Raw genomic sequence first — 15,019 nt, 5'->3', positions numbered from 1 at the left:
CATTACCATCAGTATGAAAGCAAGAATATCATATTCATTTAGCCAAGCAAGAATTCAAAAAGAAGAACATGTTTACTTAGATTCAACTAATTCTTTTTTCCTTCTCCTCTTTTACCTTTGTACGTGCATCCTTCTTTGTGTGTGCTCTGAGGTTTCATTCTCTAAGTGTCTGCTTGTACTACTGGTACTAGGGATCAATGATCAAAAGATGTGATCATCAATCCAAGATGTTTGCACTTTATTTTTTTTACCATTCTTTCTCATCCTCCCCTTTTTAAATGTGTGATTTCACCCTTTTTATAGTGTTTGAAAGCAGTGAACAATTTACAACTTGCCTAACATTCATGATGATGGCATATGCTTCTGTACGAGTTTTGGAGCATGATTGTTTGCAAACATTATCCTCTGCTCTGTAAACTTTGCACATCACCTCCCCATCTCCTGACTTCACCATCGCCACTACCAGTAATTCATTTTTCCTCTTTTTTTGACCTTTTATTTTCTTTCCTTTCCTTTTGGTCACGTGAGTGACTTTCTTCTACTATTTTTTTGTTGTTTATTTCTTCTTTGCTTCTCTTCTGGTCACATGGTGACCATCCTCCTCTCCTCATTTTTTGTTTTGTCTATATGTTGGGCTTCAGTCATGAGCAAGAAGTGTTACAACAACCAGTCAATTAATGGGGATCAAAAGATTTTGGGCAGAAATCAATGAAACTCGTCAACTTTCAACCAAGTTTCTTTTTTTTTTCTTGTTTTCATCTATTTTTATGAATACTAATAATAATAATAATAATAATAATAATAATAATAAATTGGACAAAAATTGGTGTTTAGAACCAGTTACGGTGTGCTTACCTCCCTTACTCATAGTCGAGTACCAACTTCTTGCATATATTAACGAGTAATGATTCATTCACACTCCACTTTTTCTCCCATCTCATTTCCACACTTTTTTCTTTTTATCTCTTTCAGCATTACTTGTCACATCACATATCATATCACTGATTTTTCTACTTTTCTCACTCCTTTAAGGTGGAGGTGGAAAAGAGTGGTGGACACAACATTTTTCATACATTAACACTATATAAGTTGTGGTTGTCTTTCTAATACCTAATTTAAAAAATTAAGAATCTCACTCAACTTTTGAAATCACATATGATGCAGTAAATATTCTAACTCTAGGTCGTTTCTAGCTAGTCCATGTGAAATTATTGACTCCACTTGACTCTTGAGGTTAGATGTGAGTAATAAATATGCTTTCTTAGTCTTATGATTTCGTTTGAACTTGGAGATGTATCTAAATTATAAATTTTCATATTGAACTGTGAATCTGTGATAATAAAGTGTTATATTTTTTATTGCATTCTATTAAATATTAATCCAACTAAGGTATAATTTGTAATTTGTGGAGATAATTTGTATATAATATTAATAGTAAATTTTTATAAATATATTAATTCATCGTCATTAGTTGGCATATGATGATAACGATAATTTTTTTTAAAAATATTGAAGTGTTATAAGCATTTCATAACAGACATCCTAATGCGTAGTATATATAATAACGAATGTAAACCTAAACATTAAATTCAAAATTGTTATTTTTTCATATGTCCCCGAAGGGACCAAAATTGTTATTAAAAGGTGAGGGTTTATTTTTTTTTATAAACTCTAAAAGACTAACCTATTAAAGCATTGCTTAATACATTGGCCTGACCTTTTTCAACCCATTTCATGAGAGGGTTGTTCTCATGGTTCTTTGTTATCAATAATATTTTTCACTTTCAAAAAAAGAAAAAACATTGCTTGATGTAGAAAAATATTTAAATTTAATATCCAAAATATTTAACACTTATATCTTTAATAAAATAATTAAGAGAAAGCGAGGGTTTAATTTTTTTACAAACTCTAAAGGACTAACCTATTAAAGCATTACTTGATGTAGAAAAATATTTATACTCAATATCCAAAATATTTAACACTTATATATTTAATAAAATAATGTGAAAAAAATATATATTAAAATAATTTTACAACAATAGGTAAATAGACAAAAAATATCTACGCAGTGAGGAATGAAATTTCACTCACCAAATTTTCCTATGCAACTTACATATTGACAATCTTGCAATAATTCTAGCAAATTGAAAATAAAAGAGAAGAAAATACAATCCAAGTATAGGCAAATATAAACAATGAGAGAGAAGCACATGCGTAAAGGCTCAAGCAAATAAAACAATTAGAAAAAAAGAATACGCATAAGTTGTTTCCCATTTGTGGGGATTAAGTGATGAAGAGATGAGCGGTTGAAAGTGATAATCATGCTCCAATGATGAGACAAACAGAAGTAGGAACCACAGGGATGAAAGGACGAGATTTTTCCATATGACTTCTCTGGTTCATTGCACTGAACTATTAAATAAATTTATTTTTGATTCATAGAAACATTTCTGTTCAAGTGTGTCATGTTGTAGCAAACTTAACATCATATATCATCATTATAATATATATGAAAGTAAGCATATTATATTCATTTAGCCAAGCAAGAATTAAAATGGTAGAACAAGTTTACTTGAATAAAGCTAATTCTCTTTTCCTTCTCCTCTTTTTCCTTAGCACGTGCCTCCTTTTTTGTGTTCTGAGTTATCCTTCTCCAAGTGTCTGCTTACACTACTGGTACTGGGGATTAATGATCAAAAGATGTGATCATCAATCCAATATGTTTGCACTCTGTTTTCCACCCGTCCTTCTCTTCCTCCCCTTTTTTTAACTGTGTGATTTCACCTTTTTTATAGTGTTTGAAAGCAGTGAAAAAATTACGACTAGCCTAGCTACTTATTCAACACGATGGCATATATATGCTTCTTGTATCAATTTTGGAGCATGATTGTATACAATTATCCTCTGCTCTGTAAACTTTGCACATCAGTGTTTTTTCTTCTTTGTTTTGATTGAGGTGTTTTATTCAAATCAATTTTGTGACCTATTTCTCTATAAGAACAACGGTATGCATCTATACAGACACACGTCACAATCAAGAGCAAAGCAAAAGATCATTAGTTGAGGGCATCAAGGAAGGGAGCAGAAGGAAGCTTGATGGAGATGCGAAGCAGTTTACAACAATCTTCTCCTCTACCAAAATGGCTTCTTCTACTGCTTCCACACTTTTCTCCGCTACTCCTTTATCCTTCGTCTCCTCCTCTGCGCTACGACGTCATGTATAAGCTAATTACCGAATGTACCACAAGGACATGTTGAAGAGGATTTGGGGAATGGTTTATGCCATTCATATATCTCTTAAGTTTGTGGAAAATCCATATTCAATCATTTTATTCTTGCATTCTTCATCATTCTAGTTTGATTTACTTTTGATATATCCGGCTTTAGGGTCTAGTTATATTTGTTTGACTTCTCTTTTGACCTTCGGGTGGTACTTTCTTCTTTTTGGTCTTAATTAAGGTGTTTTATTCAAATCAATGTCTTAGTGTATTTCCTTATTATTATTATTATTATTATTATTGTGATTCTCCTTGCATTGTGTAGAAACAATAGTAAATATAACAAGGTCATACGTTCATGGGGTCCATCATTCCACATTATTTATTGGGTATTTGTCTTTTTTTTTATCCTTTTAGTCCATAATCAATCGCATCACCTTAACTTGATTGTTTTCTACTGTAATGGCAATATTTGGAGTAGGTGAGTCAACCAGAGAACTGGTGTTGTAATTGTAAGCCAAGTATGGTCTATCTAATATACAACATAGTGTAAATGCCAAAGCTACGCCCATATGGTCTCAAATTGGTCAAGTGTTAAAAAGGAACTTGTAAAAAGAAAATGTTGAATATTTCATGATAGATATTTTATCTACAGAATAATATGATCTCAAGAGTAAAATAAGAGAACAAAATGAAATTCAAATGATTTTACTCGAAAACCAGGTTTATGTGAATAAAACAGTATATTTAACAAGCATATTCAAAATACTCCTAACTCAAGAATTAATGGATCTCACAATGTGCATACCTCCCTTACTCACAGTGGAGTAACAATTTCTTCTTGCATCTCGTAACACAACGACTTGGGGTTGTCTCTTTGAATCATTTGTTTAATAAACTTCATTTCAACTATATTGAATTCGAGCCTTTGGAACTTCAAATGGTCCAATTAATGTTCTAACTCTAGATAATTTTCACTCCATGGTGAAGATATTGACTCCACTTAAAGTTAGTTGTGTTATAAATATGTCTTCTTAGCCTTATCGGTTTCTTCGAATTTGGAGAACTTTTAGATATTATATTTGTGTGTAAACTCTAATCGGAGGCAGTGGCGTGGATGAGGGACTTGTTGAGGTGTTCCAACGTCCAGGGCCCGGTGGGTGTTATCCGACTTATTTTTATTTTCTCTTAATTTGAATTTTTATTTCATTTAAAAAGTCAATTAGTTATACCATCTCTGACTACTTCATTTCTGATCTTGTGAGAGAGGTCACGAAAGAGGAGGTACTTATAGCCCTTCAACATATGGGTTCACTCAAAGCTCCAGGGCCGGACGGTTTTCATGCTTACTTCTTCAAAACTTATTGGGATGTGGTGGGCGATAAGGTATTTGATTGCATTAAAACAGCTTTTGAGACTCAACAATTTGATCCAGCACTGTGTGAGACCCTTATTGTTCTGATCCCGAAGGTAGATTGCCCTATGACTTATAAGGATTTTAGGCCTATCAGTTTGTATAATGTAATTTACAAACTGATTACTAAAATCTTGGTAAACAGGATCATGCCTTTGCTGAATGATATCATTAGCCCAATGCAGAGCAGTTTTATTCCAGGGAGAAGCACTAGTGACAATGCAATAGCTTTGCAGGAGATTGTGTACCATCAACAAAGAGCCAAGAGAGAAGGTGGTAATTTAGTCTTTAAACTAGATCTTGAGAAAGCCTATGATATGGTTGATTGGGGTTTCTTGAAGGAGACCTTAATGGCTTTTGGGTTTCCCCCTGCTTGTGTCCGTCTGATTATGTTTTGCGTGACTGCCTCTCAGCTTTCCATCATGTGGAATGGGGAGAGAGTACAACCTTTCTCTGCTAAACGAGGGTTGAGGCAAGGTGACCCCCTCTCTCCTTATTTAACGCCCCGATTTCTCGGGTGTCACACAGTAACCAACTTAGCCATTTTCACAAAGAATTTTCATCGATTCAATTATTAATCTTCAATTAATGACAAACCTTTCATTTTACGAAAACTCTTGAAACTTAACCTTTCCAAAAACACGCGGAAGTAACCAACATCGTAAAACTTTTTAAATAACCAACTGTAAAGAGTACGAATCAAAGGCCTGAATGAAAATAAAGATTACATCAAAACTTGTTCATTCGAATTTAAGCAATAAAATTGTTCGATACCACAACTTCGGAAACTCTCAACCCCAACAGAAAACAAAAGACTCTCAACCCAAACCCTATTCCTTAGCCTCTTCCTCTGAAGTGTAGTCGTCCTCCGGTATTGGCACGTCGGTCACCCAAGCCTCGTCCTTGTCCTCGTCCCGGAGTGTCAGCTCCCAAGAATGGGTCGGCGTCGATGTCTTCGTCAGCACCATCTACCCACCCCCAAATAAACACATAAAAAAAATAACAGGGTCAGGTCCAACAGAAATGATAATAACAAAATCGACAGTACACAATATAAGTACGTTATATGTCTTTTATGGGAATAAAGTCAGTTAGTCAGTTACTAACGAAATCTCACTTCACACAACCCACCAAACCTTCCTTGGCCAATCACATACATCCGCAGATGTACAAATCACGTGAAGCTGCAATACTTCACAAAATCTCATGGTGACCGCAGTCAACCAAATCACGTGGAGCCGCAATGATCCACAAATGTCTCACGGTGACCGCAGTCGACCAAAATACGTGGAGCCGCAATGATCCACAAAATTCTCCCTCGCGTGCAAGCCCATCGTTCTCATGGACCATAGTCTACACCGACCTATGTTCCATTAATTAAGTTCACTTGCAAGCGAGTTACATCACAACAAGTCTCATTTACTTGGTTTTCTTGGCTCTAATCTCAAACCTAGACTCTTATTTTTCTCTTTATACAACCACATTCATCGCATAAATATAAAAATAAAGCGATCACAGACACATAAGGAATTACAGCTAGATGAGCGACCCTTTTTACAGAATAATCCAGCCAGTAACAAAATACATCAATACCATACAAGTAAATTAGATATTCCAAATTCAGAAAAACATCCAACCCAAAAACCAGTAGATTCAAGTTTTCTGAAAGCAAGTGTCATATTCATTTTCTAAAAAAAACAGCAGGAACAGTGATCACTAAAAACGATCTCCCGAACTCAATTCTCAACCGAATATGACATACTATACATGCCTGGAAAGCTATTTCAAAAATCTACCACTTTCTAGTTTAACACGTTTTCTTTTGAAACCCAGAACTTGGTGATATTAGGCTATGAAGCTCGCTGTCCGGTACAGGGAAAACAGCAGGTGTATCAGTCACTAAAACCGATCTCCAGACCTCATTACTAAACCCAAAATTTTGTTCTTTATACGCCTAGAAAGCTAATTCGAAGATCTATAACTTCCTAGTTTACCACGTGTTCATCTGAAGACCAGAAATAGGTGATATCGGGTCATGAAGTCCGCTGTCCAGTACAGAAAACTGGAAGGGTCACTTCTGCCCTAAATTAAAATTTTGAAGATGCAAGTGCAAAGTTTCAAAGCCATTTTCCAGCAACAAAACGTCATATATTCATGTGGAATCACCCTAAGAAAAGATTTCAGAACCTAAAACATCTCAATCATCACGTTGGACAAATAAATTTCATGCCAAACTTAGCAAGTATTGCATGGGATCTTCACAAAGCATCAAGGTCTAAGGCAAGAATAGCAAATAGTGGAACAATAACACATGGTATCTCATGGCAAAATCCAGCAAGCTATCCCATAATCAAACCCTCATGCAAAACCCTCCAACCACAAAACTTTTCACAACAAATCATGGCAACAATTCCCTAACAACCTACCCAATCCTAGGACCAGCCCTTACCTTGATTTGGTGTGAAGAAAATAAGAAATTGGGTGTTGAAGAAGAGTTCAAGGCTGCTGTCCAAGTCCCCCTTTCTTTCCTCTTCCTCGCGCGGTCCCTCTCTCTCTCGTCGCTCTCTCCCTCGCGCGCGCGGCGTTCCCGGCGACTGGCGGTGGTGGCGGCTAGGGCAAGGCGGCGGCGTCTCCCTTGCTCTTCTCTCTCGAGTTCTCTCTTCTGTTCTCTCTTTGTTTTTCACGTGAAAGTTCTGTGGTGCAACTCTATTTTCTGATTGTGAAGGAAATAAGGGTTTTCCCCCCCTTGACTATATCCCCATGCAATCCAACATGTGGGCTAGGGTTTTATTTTCGTCTTCTAAGCCCAAATCACATAATCCTTTGACCCACTAATTAAAAACCCTAACCAGGTCTGAACCCAATTAAAACCCAACTCTTTTTAATTAAAAACCCAACCAAATTCGGAAATAAAAAAAAAACACATCAATTAATTCGCTGGCGCTTTACAGCCAGAACCTTGCTCGGTAAAATTCGAATATCTCGGGCTACAGAGGTCGGAATGACCTGATTCCACTTCGTTAATTTTCTAAACTTAAAGGGCTACAACTCTCATGAAGGAAGTTTTCCCAAATGAGATCTTTAAGACCCTCTAAAAATTCACACAAGTTGACAGCTATAATCTGTCAATTTTCAAACTTGGACAAAAACCTCATTTTTATTCAATTTTCTCAAAACAATACAAAAGGAATTTAGGGCCTTACACCTTATCTGTTTGTTCTTTGCATGGAGAGATTTAGTTCTGCTATATCTTCAGCTGTCATTGATGGGAGACGGGATCCTATTTGTACTGTGCGTAATGGTCCTGGCTTGTCTCATCTTTTCTTTGCTGATGATGTTCTTCTCTTTATAAAAGATAATGATAATCAAGTGAGAGTTCTAAAGGAGCTCTTGGATAAATTCTGTGGAGCGTCTGGCTTGAAAGTGAATGAAGCTAAGTCAAAGATTTTAGCCTATAAGGGAATTAGCAATTTGAGAAAGGGGAGGATATCTGACATTATGGGGTTTCAGTTCACTTCAGATATTGGCAAGTACCTTGGCTTTCCTATCTTCCAGAAAAGAGTGACTAAGCATGATTTTAATTTTCTCTTTGATCGTATTAACTCTCGCTTGTCGGATTGGAAGTATAAGCTTTTAAATAGAGCAGGTTGCCAGGTCGCCTCACTTTGGCTCAATCAGTTCTTTCTGCTATGCCATCCTACTGCATGAGTCAGGTCTAGATTCCTCAGGGCGTGTGTGATAAACTGGATTCTGTTACAAAAAAATTCATCTGAAAGAACAGGGATGGGAAAGGGTTGCACTTGGTTGGTTGGGATCGAGTGGCTCTTCCAAAGCGGGAAGGAGGTCTTGGTTTGAGGAAAGCAAGGGATCATAATGTGGCTATGTTGGGGAAGCATGTGTGGGAAATTATTTCTGAAACAGACAAGCCTTGGGTGCATCTTCTTAAGCATAATTATTTTCCTGAGGTCTCCTTTCTTCAAGCGGCGGAGAAAAAGGGTTCTCCGGTGTGGCGTGCGTTTCAGAAAGCTTGCAATGTTCTCAGACCTGGTTTTGAGTTTAAAATCGGGGATGAGATGTCTTCTTTCTGGAATACTTCTTGGTCTACCTCCCAACCTTTGTGTACCTTGGTGGATTTTGTGAATTACTATGATACAGAGCTTCGCATCATGGACGTATGGGATGGCGAGCGCTGGCGTTTGGACAGACTTTGGACTTCTTTACCGGCGAATTTAGTCACTGCTGTTACTAATTTTCCAGTAAGGTTAAATAGCCATGTTTGTGATGGGGTGCATTGGACAAGTCATGTAACGGGGACGTTTTCGGTGGCGATAGGCTATGCGTGGATTGTTAATCAGAGGTTAACTTTGAGTGCTCCTACTGCAAGTTCCTCTAATAATTGCGGTTGGATTTATTTGGAAGTTGAAGGCTCCTTTGAAGTGTGTCATGCTCTTTTGGTTAGCTATCCAGAATGCACGTCCAACAAATGAATGCCGGTTTAAGAGAGGGATGGCTACGTCTGCTGCTTGCGCTTACTGTCATGGTGCAGATGAGTCTGTTCTCCACTGCTTGCGGGACTGCACCTTGGCGAGAAGCATATGGAGTCGCATGGGGTTTGACACTGCTGGTGCCCTGTTTCAGCATCAGGATCATCATGCTTGGCTGCGGGCACTTCTAATTGAGTCCAAGCCGATGGAGATTAGCACTGTTTGGTGGATTTGGCGAGCTCGGAACGCTTTTTTCTTGGAGAATCGCAGCCACAGCTCCACGGCCTAGCAACGACTATTGCTGCCATGAGTACAGATTTGGGGCGCTGCTATGGTAGTGTGCCCAGCGGGTCTCAAGCGCCTCCTAGGCTTGTCCGGTGGCTTCCTCGACATGCAGACAACTTTGTCATTAATGTTGATGGGAGTGTAAGGGAGAATCCTAGGCGTGGTGGATTTGGGGGTTGCTTCCGCAACACCTTTGGTCAATGGAATGGTGGTTTCTATGGTTTCTTGGAGGATACTAACATCTTGCACCTAGAGCTCCTTGCTGTGTATCATGGTTTGCGTTTGGCCTGGGAGCGTGGGGCTCGAAGGGTGGAGTGTCAATCTGATTCCCTGGATGCTATTAACCTTGTGCACTCAATTCCTTGTTCTACGCATGTCTATGCATCCCTTGTGTGGGATATAAAGGATTTATTGGGTCGTGATTGGAGTGCAGAGCTTTATCATACTCTTAGAGAAGGGAATGCGTGTGCAGATTTTCTGGCGAAGTTTGGTGCGCATTACAGCCATGATTTGGTGACTATTGATCACCCTCCTCATGAGATGAGTTTGCTTTTGGTGGCGGATGCCATGGGTGTCGCCTCCGTGAGGCCTTAGTTTTTTCTTTTCTTTCATGCACTGTGCCAAAAAAAAAAGATAAAAAAACTAAAAAATCAGAAATAAAAAATATGTGAACTTGGTGTCTTTTACGGTTTTTTTTTCCAAAGTAAGTTAGTTTGATCATTTTTCAAGAAAAAAAAAGTGTGTGCTTATGTTGGGCCCATAATTTGGCCCATTTGGGTTAATTTAGGTTAAACAAAACCCGATATAAACACTCATTTTTTCATTCACATGGGCTACTTCCTTCACTTCTCACTTCACCATTCTCGCAACCGCCAATGACCTACTCCATCCTCTTTGCACCTTCCATCCTCCACCATATGCTTGGACTTCTTTTTGGGGTTATCCTTTGAACATCTCATTTATTAGTTTTGTTTTGTTGTTGTTATCTTCACTTTCGCTCATTTTTAGTTCTTCCATTTCATGAGGGTCCTTTTATAAATAATATAAATCCTTAATTTTGTTATGAATATTTGGATGCCCATAAGAGTTAAGAGTCTATGGACCAAGCCCACATGTATACTTGTTCAACACTCCAAACCTAATATTATAAATACAAGGGAGTCTGCACCTAGCAGAGCATCCTCATCAGACTATTTCTCTATCTCTCATTGCTCTTTTCTCCTTTCTCTCTTACTTGCTTACGCTTTATTCGCAGCACGTTATCAACACGATAGTTCTCTTCAGAATTTCTAAGTTATTTCATTTTTCTTTCAGGCATGTAAGAATAGCAACCTGGATAGTTCTCATCTCAAGAAACTGTCAATATCCATCAAGTGAGTAAGTATCAGATCTACATGAAAGGTATGTAAGTATATCAACCTTGATAGTTCTCATCTCAAGAAATTGTCAATACCCATCAAGTGAGTAAGTATTAGATCTACATGAAAGGTTATAGTTTTATATAATTTTTTCTTCTTCTTTCTCCTTCTTATTCGAACCATTTATCTATGAGTCCAGAAGTACCATAGTAATAAATATGAATCTTGAAGATTCATAGAGACTTACAGTCCAGAACCACTGTAATTGAATTATTTTGAATGAATCATGAAGATTAATAGCCTAACAGTCCAGAAGCACTGTAATAGAATTATTTTGAATGAATTCTGAAGTTTCATGACCTACGAGTCTGGAAGTACCGTAGTTGATTTTTATTTTTACAATACGGATTATGAAGATTCATGACCTACGAGTTCAGAAGTACCGTATTAGAATTTTTAAAATATGAATCATGAAGATTCATATGATACGAGTCTATAAGAATCGTATTGAGATATATTCTCTTTGAGCTATGAGTCCAGAAGTATCATAGCATGAATACAAAAATATTCAATAGATTTATTGGATACGTTTGAGAGAAATTACTCTATTATCTTTTTACATATGATTTAGTTGACTTGATCATTCTTCATTCCTTACTTGATGCGAATGAAATATTCTAGAATCTCTCTTCCAGAAGGGGAAGAGATAAAGAAAGGTCATGAGATATATCATAACAGAAAGAAATCAAGAAAAAATTCATAAAATATACTATATTATTAAATTGATCTCTTTATTGAATTGACTACCTTTATATGATTTGTTACATAAATCATTTTATGAGATCATGTTATTTTTTCCTTGAATTGATAACTCTATCTTATTATTGATTAACTTAATTTGTATCATATCTCTAAATAAATCAATTTTTAAAAAAAAAGTTAAATAGATCAATGTATCGTTATGGAAAATATTTAAATTCATTTAAAAAAAATTACGGTTACGATGTTTTTTCAATACCAGGTTTGTATTGGATTTTTTTTTCAATTATTTAACATGTATTGTTGCTTATGTGGCTTAAGTCATGAATCTTTATTAATTAGTTGTTAGCAACAATTATCTTCACTATATTTAGAATTTGTTAATTTAATTTAGTTGTTATCAAATAATATCACCATGATCACTTTAAAATATATAAATATAGATCGTTAAATAGAGTTTGTATAACAACTCGAAAAAAGAAATTTTACGCTATATTCTTCTATAAATATTTACAATATTAGGGCTCGTTTGGTACACCGTATTAAGCATGATTGTATAAGCTAATACAATACATTATGAGCTTATCTATTGTTTGGTGTTCACATTGTATTGTATAAGCTTATACATCAATCTCCTCTTATACATCAAAATGATGGATTATTTAATCCACTCTATAGACGATGGATAAGGCATGATAAGATTTCAATGTATAAACTACTTCAATATATTTAATCAACCGCCACCACAACCACCTCCACCACCGCCGCCTCGACCACTACCACCACCACCACCGTCACTGCCGCCACCACCATCGCCGACACTACCACCACCACTGTTGATGCGACCACAACCACCCTCCACCACCACCGTCGCCGCCACCACTACCACCACAACCACCCTCCGCCACCGTCGCCGTCACCACTACCACCACCACCACCACCATCATTACTGCCACCACCGTCGTCGGCACCACCACCACCACCACCACCGTCGCCGCCGCCACCACTACCACCACCACCATCGTCACTACCGCCACCATTGTTGTCGGCACCACCACCACAACCACCCTCCACCACCACCACCACCGCATCCACCATCACCGTCGCCGCCACCACAACCAGCCTCCACCACCACCGCCTCCACGACTACCGCCGCCACCACCACGCTATAGTCATCACTATCGCCACTACCACCACCCTCCACCATCACCGCCCCCACTACTGCCACCACTACCACCACCATTGCCGCCACCACCACCACTGTCGTCGCTGCCACTACCATGCTCCACCACTGCCACCATCGTTGATACCTTCATACCACCACTGTCGCCGCCCCCACCCTCTACAACCACCGCCACCATCCACCACCGCCATCACTGCCACTACCGCCGCCACCACCATCCACCACCACTGCCACCATCATGAACTTTCAATACCACCACTACCACATTACAAGTGTTGCCACCAAATTATACAGTGTATGACCAAACGCTGTATAGTATTAAAATTTTATCAGGCCTAATACAATCAGGCCTTATACTATCAGGCCTTATATTATACATCATACCAAACTGGCCCTTATAGTTCCTGAAGAACTATATCATTACCATTATTCATGATTAAGTTGATCTTTCAAGTGATATGTCTATCATGCAAGCTACTGAAGTAGCCATATTAGTGAATGATTGAGATATTCCCTGAAGCGAATATTTCAACAAACAAGACAAAAGTTGTGATCCTTTAGCCAAATAATTTTTTATTAACGCGTGGTTAAATTATCCCTGAAGGACATCGAACGACACATATGAGATTGTTTCATGAAATGAAACTTTTTTTGTGGTGGCTCTCTAGAAGAAGCCTATGAAACTTCAAAGCAATATTTTAAAATGGATCATTGACACTCTTGAACAGATCCATAGATCAATAATCTTATATTTTTGCAAGAAACAACCCCAGATGCGATTGCAATCCTAGAAATGGTATTAGAGTCAATGGTTAGTGTCACCATTGTAACGACTCTTTATATCGAAATTTTTCCTTACACAAGGTTGTGGTCAGGCGACGTGTCCTATTGACACAGTAATGAAATGAATTACACTGCAATTTTTGATAGCTTCCGTTGAGGGGGAGCATAATAATATGATTGTGACTCACACTTAGGGGGAGAATATTGAGAATTGAAGTGTGGGTTAAAGTCTCACATTGGCGCATGATCTAATACTTTCTGCTCCCCTTATCTACCCCCTAAATTGGTCTCAAAGTATACAAATATAAAAATCATATATAAACATTTTTGCTATATATTGCTTGGATCGGTAGTAATCCAGACATGTAAAGATGTCAAACCTATTGAGTTTTTCCATGCGATGGATATGAGTTAAAGGAAATTATGAGATGCAATACTCATCTTGTGACACAACTGTCATGTACACATATTCCTTATTAATTTGAAAGTCTTGAAGGACTTTATTTACATCTAATTGATGTAACGATAAACTATGAGTTGAAAATATCAAAATCCTTAAAGGTTCTTAATGAGACAATGTACAAAGACGAACTATAGAATGATGTACTATTTTTCATTCACTGGGTTTTTATCTCACTGGGTTTTTCCAAGTAAGGTTTTAACGAGACACATTCTTAAGGGATGGTCATCCAAGGGGGAGTGTTATGAATATTTGGATGTCCATCAGAGTTAAGAGTTCATGAGCCAGACCCACATGTATACTTGTTCAACACTCCAAACCTAATATTATAAATACAAGGGAGTCTGCACCTAGCAGAGCATCCCCGTCAGACTATTTATCTATCTCTCATTGTTCTTTTCTCCTTTCTCTCTTACTTGCTTACGCTTTATTCACAACAAATTTCAATTTTTTTTTATCATTATAGCCATTTCTTTAGATGAGTATGAACACTTAGTTTTGTCTTACTCTATTTTTTTCTATATCTTAATTTCATGAGTAAATTACTCCCCCGTCCTTCAAGAGATGCTTAAATTACACTCTTCTCCCCTCTTAATTTAAAATCTGCACAACCCTTCCTTGGGAGAAGCTTAAATTAAATTTCCCCCTCTTATTGTAAGACCTACCTCTCATCTCTTGTGAGATAATATTGTCAAATAATCAATTAACTCAAAAGCTTAAATTGTTGGGTAAGGGGCAAATAAATAATTTTATATTAAATTCTAACACACTCCCTCACGCAAGAGTCCTTTGGGCTTGAAGTGTGGATAAATGCACATGTCTGCCTACAATGTGCTTATATTCCACTTTTTAATTAGAAAGTGAGATGAGTAAGGATCGAACACTAGACTGCTAAGTCATGGAGGCTCTGATACCATGTCAAATAACGTTATTATTTAGTAGGATATTTTCCTGTTTTGCATTGTATTAATTTTACCTATAAATAATACATTGCCTACCTCACACAATTTGTGATGAGAGTTATCACATCTTACATGTGATCTAATATCATATTAAAAATCAATTAACCAAAAAT

Source organism: Lotus japonicus, chromosome 1 (assembly GCF_012489685.1).
Source record: "Lotus japonicus ecotype B-129 chromosome 1, LjGifu_v1.2".
In the NCBI taxonomy this organism is placed as follows: Eukaryota; Viridiplantae; Streptophyta; class Magnoliopsida; order Fabales; family Fabaceae; genus Lotus; species Lotus japonicus.
The sequence above is the reverse complement of the archived record's forward strand: the minus strand, read 5'-3'. Positions refer to the sequence as shown.